The sequence below is a fragment of the Echinops telfairi genome, unplaced genomic scaffold, assembly GCF_000313985.2.
Source record: "Echinops telfairi isolate 266 unplaced genomic scaffold, ASM31398v2 ScPeMD7_23;HRSCAF=83, whole genome shotgun sequence".
NCBI classification, from domain to species: Eukaryota; Metazoa; Chordata; class Mammalia; order Afrosoricida; family Tenrecidae; genus Echinops; species Echinops telfairi.
The window spans coordinates 16,070,313-16,078,393 of NW_022103920.1; the positions used below are offsets into that span (position 1 = coordinate 16,070,313).

The following is an 8,081-nucleotide window of genomic DNA, read 5'->3' on the forward strand; positions in this document are numbered from 1 at the left end:
ATGCCTCTGACCCAAACCATGCTCTTTTTAATTGCCTCAAATGCACGCAAAGCTGGTTGTTGTTAGGGGAAGACTGAAGAAATGGTGTGTTTGAGCCATGGTGTCGGCAAAGAATATGGATGCCAAAAGAATGAACAAATCAGTCTTGGAAGAAATACAACCAGAATGTTCTTTAGAAGTGGTAATGGCCACGGCTGTACCCTTCCCCTGGCACTTATTATCTATCCCCTATGACCTTCAAGAATGAGGAACTGCTAGAGAAGGAAACCATGTGTGGAGAAGCAGAGGGTGTATGGAAACAAGGGAAACCCTCAGGGAGCGGGACTGACATGATGGTGCAGACCAGGCAATACTTCCTTCTTTTGTACACAGAGGCACCAACTAAAATGTTGATAAAAAGCCCTTATTGTTAGAAAGTAAGTTGTTTCGACATTATAGTATTATAGACAGCAATGCACCAAACATTTCATCTTTACATGTTTGTGATATTTTCATTAGTATAAGACATTAATCTTTACAGAAGCAGACCACCCCCCTACATTTTTCTCCCCTAGAGCAGCTGGTGGATTCAAACCACTTACCTTTAGGTTAATAGCCAAGAACTTCTCCCCCACACCACAGGTCTCCTCTAAGCAAAATGGAAGGCTAAGTAAACATTCAAAGTTGAAAACTGACTATGTCACAACATAGAAGAAAAAATAATAAACCTGTAGCAGTAGCATTCGAAGTCAAATTTTAAAATGCAGCATAACTAACAAAGAGAACAATGTGGTAGCGTCTCATTAAATCTTTATTTTTCTAACTTCCTAGATAATCAAGAAATACCTCCTAATTGGTCATCTTGTTTCCACACATGATGCTCTCTAAACCATCTTCCTACATACAACAGCATAAATGTCCCAGCTTTCACCAGCCCACTGCTGTACAAAGTCCAAAAGTATATGCTTGTTATTCAAGGCCCTATGCGATCTAGTCTCTGAAAATCGCTGCATCGAGCACTGCTCTTTCTCAGTATGTTCTAACTACTCTAGACTTATCTAGATTCTTCCAATATGCCAACTAATCTACTGCCCTTCTAGTGTAATTTTTTTTATTTTAAGAATGCTCTCTCCCTTATTCTTTGCATGGCTAATTATAAATAGCATTTCTATATAACCCAGGAGTAAAAAAAATAAAAGAGTAAATAAAAGATATTTGAACAGACAGAAAACACAACATATCAAAAATTGGTGAGATACAGCTAATGCAACACTTAAGAGGGAAATTTATAGCACTAAGCACTATATTAGAAAAGTCCAAATCAAAAATCTCACCTTCCTTATGTGGGAGCTAGAGAAAAAAGAGTTTATAAACCCTAAAGTAAAAATGACAGAGGAAATAATAAAGATCAGAGCATAAATCAACAAAATAGAACATAGAAAAGCACTGCTCAGTCCTGCATCATCCTCATGATCAGTTGCAGATTGGGCCCTGGTGATTCAAGGGCTCTCCTTCCTAATGTTTTGGAAGTAGATCACCAGATCAACAGGCCTGTCTTCCTAATCTTCCTAAGCTCTACTAAAACCTTTTCAGCATCACAGAAACACCTAAGCCTGACCTTAGCAGATCAGTGACTGGTGCCTGAGCATGAGTTAGATTGGCCAGGAATCCATGGAAGGCAAGAATTCTAATGAACTATATATACAGTGGGATAAAGATGGGGCTTTCTACTCCTGTAAAGAGTTACAGTCTTGGAAAGTCACAGGGGCACTTCTATCCTGCCCTACATGGTTGCTATGAGTCAGCAGTGACTTTGTTTTTTTGTTTTGTATATTCAACAACTCTATAATTGTCCTAAATGGGAAATAATCCAAATGTCAATTAATAGTGACTGTTGGCATTGATAAATTATGATATATTCATAAAACAGAATGTTAGGTAAGCATGCTAAGCTTAGGGCATCAACAAAACAGTGGCACCTGTTGTCCAAAGGAAAGACCTGGAGATGCCAAGCTGGAAAAAAGAGTATCTCCGTGGAAGGACTCTGGCAGGACATTAAATGAAGTTGATACCAGCTCCCCTGCATGAGAACAAACAGTAGAATATAATTCTGAACAGTCTGCTATTTTAATTGTTTTGTAGAATTCATATTTATGCAAGGTTATGTTCATTTCAGGAGTCCCGGTAGTGCTATTGGTTAAATGCTACATACAAGGTTGGTGGTTCAAAACCACCAATCACTTAGAGAGAGTGAAAGATGAGACTATGCTCACATAACTATTTACAAAGCCTCAAAGAGCCCACATAGGGCTGTTAGGAGTCGGAATGAACGCAATGGCAGTGGGTCAGTCCACTGACTTCTCTGAGGATCTGAGCTCCAACTACACATCATCAGCAATATGGTGCCTCAATATAATCTTGGTCTCCAGCTACATAATTATCTTCAGGTAGTTAACATTTTAATATTCAATGTTTACCCTTTCTCAAAAGACATTGTCTCAAAGAGCCATAAAAAAATAACCAGGCACCTTTGCTCAGAAATATTGCAGACATGAAAACATCACTTAGTACTTCCCATGTATATCTTCCTCAAGAAATACCTTGCAGAATTTCATGCAGAACACTTTCTCCTGGGGACTAAACTAGTAGTAAATTCTTTCTTGACTTAGAAGGTTGGTAGGCCAACCAAGCTTAAGGGCAAATTGAAGGCATAACAATGGGCCTCATGGTGTATTTCATCGTTTGGAGTAGCGGTTCCTGTGCTGGACTGCTCACTGCAAGGTCAGCAGCAGACTCCCCCCAGCCACTCCTCAGGAGAGAGATGCGGCACTCTGCTCCCATGAAGGTTTACAGCCTCAGAAAACCCACAGGGGCAGTTCTTCCTGTCCCACAGCATCGCTGTGAGTCAGGGTTGACTTAGCGGGAATGAGCTTGGTTTGGAGTTTCTACTTTTATTTACACTTTTCCTTAAGAGTTTGTGAATCCTATTAAGAAATCAATAAACTTGCTGAAGAAGTGTGGCAGCCATGAAGATGTACTGCCCAGAGCTCCTTCCAGCTTGGCAGACTGATAGTCCCTAGTTGCCATCCCCACAGATGTTGAAAGCACCCTTCACTGGGGCACTCCTGGCCAGTGCCGGCCCATTCCTGCCCAATACGGGATTCCACTAGGAGGCAGCCTTCACTAGGGGACGCCACATTCTGCCTGGTAGAGAGGTTTTCAATTGTGTGGTGAACATCCCCAATCCTTCCTTGCCCCTCTTCCTTCATGGGAGAGTTTGATCTGCATCACACTCTGATCATTCCTCCTGATTGCTCTGGGCTCTTTCCATCTTTACGATTCACAAATGCTGCCCCCACAAAATCTTGACCCTTTAAGCCTGTCTTGACATCTGCCACTCAGGATCCAAACTGACAGTGGGGATAATTTCTCGTTAACCAAAGGAAGAGGCAGAGATACCTGTTGGAATGGGCCTCAATGTTCTTCACATCTAATCTTATCTTTAAGGTTCCATCACAGTTTCTCTTGATAAGCAACTGTTTTCATGTGGCTCCGTTGGCTATTTCACTTGAAAACACAAGTGTATTTATCTCAGGAAACAGAGCTATCTCTTTGGTGAATCACCTTATTTTTCCCTGCCCTGCCTTGGAAGGAGAAATAACTAAGCTACAGCAATGGCTCTACTCTCTGGCATGGAAAATGTCCTAAAGAACAAATTTGTTATTAGTCTAAGACATCTTGATCCCCAGCACCACGGAGAACGCTCTCTCTACTGGACAGGCAATGTTGTTGAAACAGGAGTTTATCTCCTTGTTTGTTTTTTAAGTTTACAACTGACCTCTTTTCTACCATCATTCTGTCTCACAAGAAGAGTCTTCTGACACTTGCCAAAGTCCCTAAACTAGTGAAACAAACTGAAACAAACCCAAGACCTAAAGTGGATTTACTTTTGAAACTCTTAAACCATGTTGCTTTGTTGTATATACCAAAACCCAATGCCATTGAGTTAATTCTAACACAGTGCTCCTATAGGAGCTTTCCATGTAAATCTTTACAGGAGCAGGCAACCACATCGTCCTCCCAGGGCGCAGCTGGTAGATTTGAACCAGAGAGCACCAGGGCTCCTTTAGCGTTTTAATATATTGTACACAGTTAAAAAAATATTAAATCAATCCTCCATAACACTTAACAACATCTTCAGGGAAAGAACTTAAATCTCACATTTGGGCCTCATAGCTTCATACTATGAAAAATATCCAATGTCCTGAGGCGTGAAGGCAATACTATTACCTAAAAAGCTCCATCAAGGCATTCCTTTTCAGAAGTATGAATTCATGCCTTCCTTTAGCTTGACCTTACAAAGTTCCCTGTTGCTTCCAGGCACCATACTGTTGGTTCAGACTCATCGCCACCCTATGTGCATTGCACTGCCTGGTCCACGCCCTCCTCACAATCACCATGATGTTGGAGTCCCATTGTTGCAGCCATGATGTCAATCGATCTTGTCAAAGTCCATCTTGCTGAGGGTCTTCCTCTTTTTCACTGCCCTCTACTTTGCTAGACATGGTGTCCTTTTCCAGGAACTGGTCTCTCCTGATAATACGTCCCAAATACATGAGACTAAGTCTCCCCATTCTCACTTCTAAGGAGCATTCCGGCTGTACTTCTTCCAGGCAGGTTTGATGGCCCTTTGGGGAATCCGTGGTACTTCCAATATTCTTTGCCAACACCATCATTCAAAGGCATTGATTCTTCTTTGGTCTTGCCTACTCAGTGTGCAGCTTTCACAAACATATTAGGCAATTGAAAATATGCACCGTAGTCTTCAAAGTGACGTCTTTGCTCTTTAACACTTTTAAGAAGTCTTGTGCAGCAGATTTGCCCAGTGTAAGACGTTCTTTGACTTCTTGACTGTTGCTTCCCTGATTGTTGATTGTGGATCCAAGTAACATGGAATCCTTGACTACTTCCACATTGTCTCCGTTTATCTTGATGTCGTCTGTAATTCCCCTCTTGCTCTCGTGTTAGCACCATTCAGCTATCTGGGATTGTCTTTTTCTCCTGGATCTTGGAGCTGCCAGGATCGTCGGCCCTGCAGGCTTAAACTCTTGCAAGGATCTTCAGAGCTGCATCTGCTTATCCCTCTCAGTCCAGCAGCTGCTCTCAGAGCTCACCACCTCGTCTCTATCATGCTGACACTGCGCTGAATGCGATACTCCCAGGGCGCTCTTGCCAGCTCGCTGCACTGTGGCACAATCCTCCTTTGTTAGCTGCCCAGAATAGCACTGGCCTTCCTTTGACTGAGGATCACATTACAAGCCTGGACCAAGTTTGTTAGCAGCCATGTCTGGCAAGTCTCTCTAGGGTTCATCCCCACTCCTTTGCCCCTGCCACTCCCCACCAGGTCTCTTATTCAAGGGGGTTTCACAACGTCTGTGGGAAAATAGAATGAAAAGATAAGGACCCTAATTTTTCCATGAACTTTTGGAAGCAAGCCCCCTTGTGTATCCTCTCAAACCTCTAAGACAAGAGTAGAATTGTGCCCTACTGACAATTCCCCAGATACATTAATATTGCTTTATTTTAGCCTGATACTACTGGAAATCATTTATTGATCATCTCAAAGCTGACAGAGTGTTTCCTCTACCGGATTCTTACCACAGATATTTTTCTTATTAAACCTTCGCTCAAACCCATCTTCTTTCAGTAACTGTCTTACATCCTTATAGATAGATCACTTACAGGTTTTGCCGACTTGGTAGGTAAACCAAAATTGACTGTATATGCTCCACAGTCTCTTTAGTTCAGTGCGCTTTTCCAAGACCCACTCCATGCAGGTACTGTGGGTCCAGAATGTGTGGCTTGTGCCCTCCAGCTCACAGTCTTGTTTGAAAGACAAGTAAACAAAACATCTGTTTGCAACCAGTGTGATAATGAAATAATGAGTGTATACAAACACTCATTCTCTCATTTCACAACTATTTATTGAGCACTTACTATTTACCAAGCATTGTTCAAGATGCTTGGATTACAAAAGTAATGAAATATCTCTGACCTGGTAGAATTTAAACTCTAGGAAGACTATAATGAATACATGATAGTACATGTTAGAAAGCAGTTAAATGCTGTAGAAAAAAAGAGAAAGTTCTGCAAGGTGCAGGGACCTGGGAGTGCAAAGTTCAAACTGGAAATGAAATGATAAATCCAAAATAGGATACACACATACTCTTTTCTTTCTTTTTCATAAGGACTAAAATAAGAAGGGAAGGAGGTAAGAATTAGAGAAATGTGTTTGTTTTATTGAAATAAAGATAGGAGGGAAGCAGCAATGTGCTGGCACGAAGTCACTGAGGAGATAGTTGGGATGGTATCAAGGTGGCGCCACCTATCTTGGCACATGGCAAGACTATCTAAAATGGGAAGACCTACCCCAGCGGTGCTCCACCTTCCTGATACCACGACCCTTGAACACAGTTCCTCGTGTTGTGGTGACCCCCCAACCATCACATTATTTTCGTTGCTACTTCATAACTGTCATTTTGCTACTGTTTTGAATCGTAATGTAAATATCTGATATGCAGGTTGTATTTTCATTGTTACCAACTGAACATAATTAAAACATAGTGACTAATCACAAAACACTATGTAATTATATATTGTGAAATATTTATCTGTTTTCTGATGGTCTTAGGCGACCCCTGTGAAAGGATCGTTTTGACCCCCAAAGGGGTTGAGAACCGCTGGCCTAACCCCTTCCTCTTGGACAGGAAGGAGAGCAGGTAAGGATAAGGAGGAAGAGAGATTTATAAGGGGACAATGAGGAGGACATTGAGGCCGCTCACAAGTGAAGGCCTCAACATACTGGTGGCCCAGATCAGATAAGGACATTGAGACAGAATTTACAAGGAGAGTCACAGAGAACGGTTATTGCTCCTGAAGGAAATGACAAAGTCAAATAGAAATAAAATTACTGATCAGAGATCATGAGAATCATCGAGGCTAGAGTCACGCGTGGGTACTGGTTATTGCCTTGGTGTGCTAGAGTCCTAGAAGAGTAATTGCTGACCTTAGTCACTGGCTGTACCTCTCGTGGCACAGTCAGTCGCAGGTTAGCGACATGTAGGGGGAGGGGGGGAAGAGATCATGAGAATCAAGGCTGAAATCATGAGTTTTAAAAGCAGCAATCCCATAAATTTACAGCACTCCTTTGTACAGACACAGACAGAAACAGAGAACATGGACTAGAGAATTTATCCAAGAACTTGGGGCTGGTAGAGGGCAAGGAGGAGCTCTAGTGGACAAGAGTCAAGGGGTTGAAGGTGTGTGTACATCATCAACTGAAAAGATTAACCATCAATATGTAATGATTTAAAACAGGTATCTCCCAAAATGTACCAAACTGAGAACTGCTGCCTGCCTGCCATGACATCACAGAGATGGAGGACCTACACCATGCTGCCCATGTCACGTGGCCTGGGGAGTCCAAGGCCAGCACCACAGGCCCTTCACCACACCAAACTATCCCTAAGTTATAATAATGGACCCTTTTGAAGGACTGTAAAATAATTTCAATATCTGAATGCCACTTTTTTTTAATCACATAAAGAATCTTCTTCTGTATGGATGTATACTGCTGTCAAATTGATTCCAACTCAGCCCTATATAAAGTGTCCAAGACTGTCGATCTTTATGGCAGCAGACAGCCTCATCTTTCTCCCATGGAATGGCTGGTGGGTTTGAACCACTGACCTTTAGGTTTGCAGCCTAATGCCTAAAATTAGACTTGGTTGCTACCAAACATATTCTTGTAATTGTAGATGATCCTTTTGGTTTGGTTTCTGCAGGCCTTTCTTTCCCTGCGTCTTTGCAGTGATTCCCAAAGCAATCTTGATAACGATCTCGAAAATCTCCTCTAGAAGCTTTCAGAGAAGCCACGTAAATAAGGCTAACTGCATTGAATCACTACAACCCTTCCTTCCTTTTTTAAAATCCTTTTATTGAGGGCTCATACAACTCTTATCACAATCCATACATACATCAGTTGTGTAAAGCACATTTGTACATTCACTGCCCTCGTCATTCTCAAAACATTTGCTCTCCAC

General features: G+C 41.9%; 1 non-coding gene across 1 annotated transcript; it reads left to right on the forward strand.

Annotated features, from left to right (window-relative positions):
• The first annotated feature begins 6,971 nt into the window (after nucleotides 1-6,971).
• LOC115869260 lies at nucleotides 6,972-7,100 on the forward strand. Its single transcript, XR_004046079.1, has one exon. It is a non-coding gene; the product is annotated as a small nucleolar RNA SNORA3/SNORA45 family (small nucleolar RNA).
• Nucleotides 7,101-8,081: the final 981 nt, after the last annotated feature.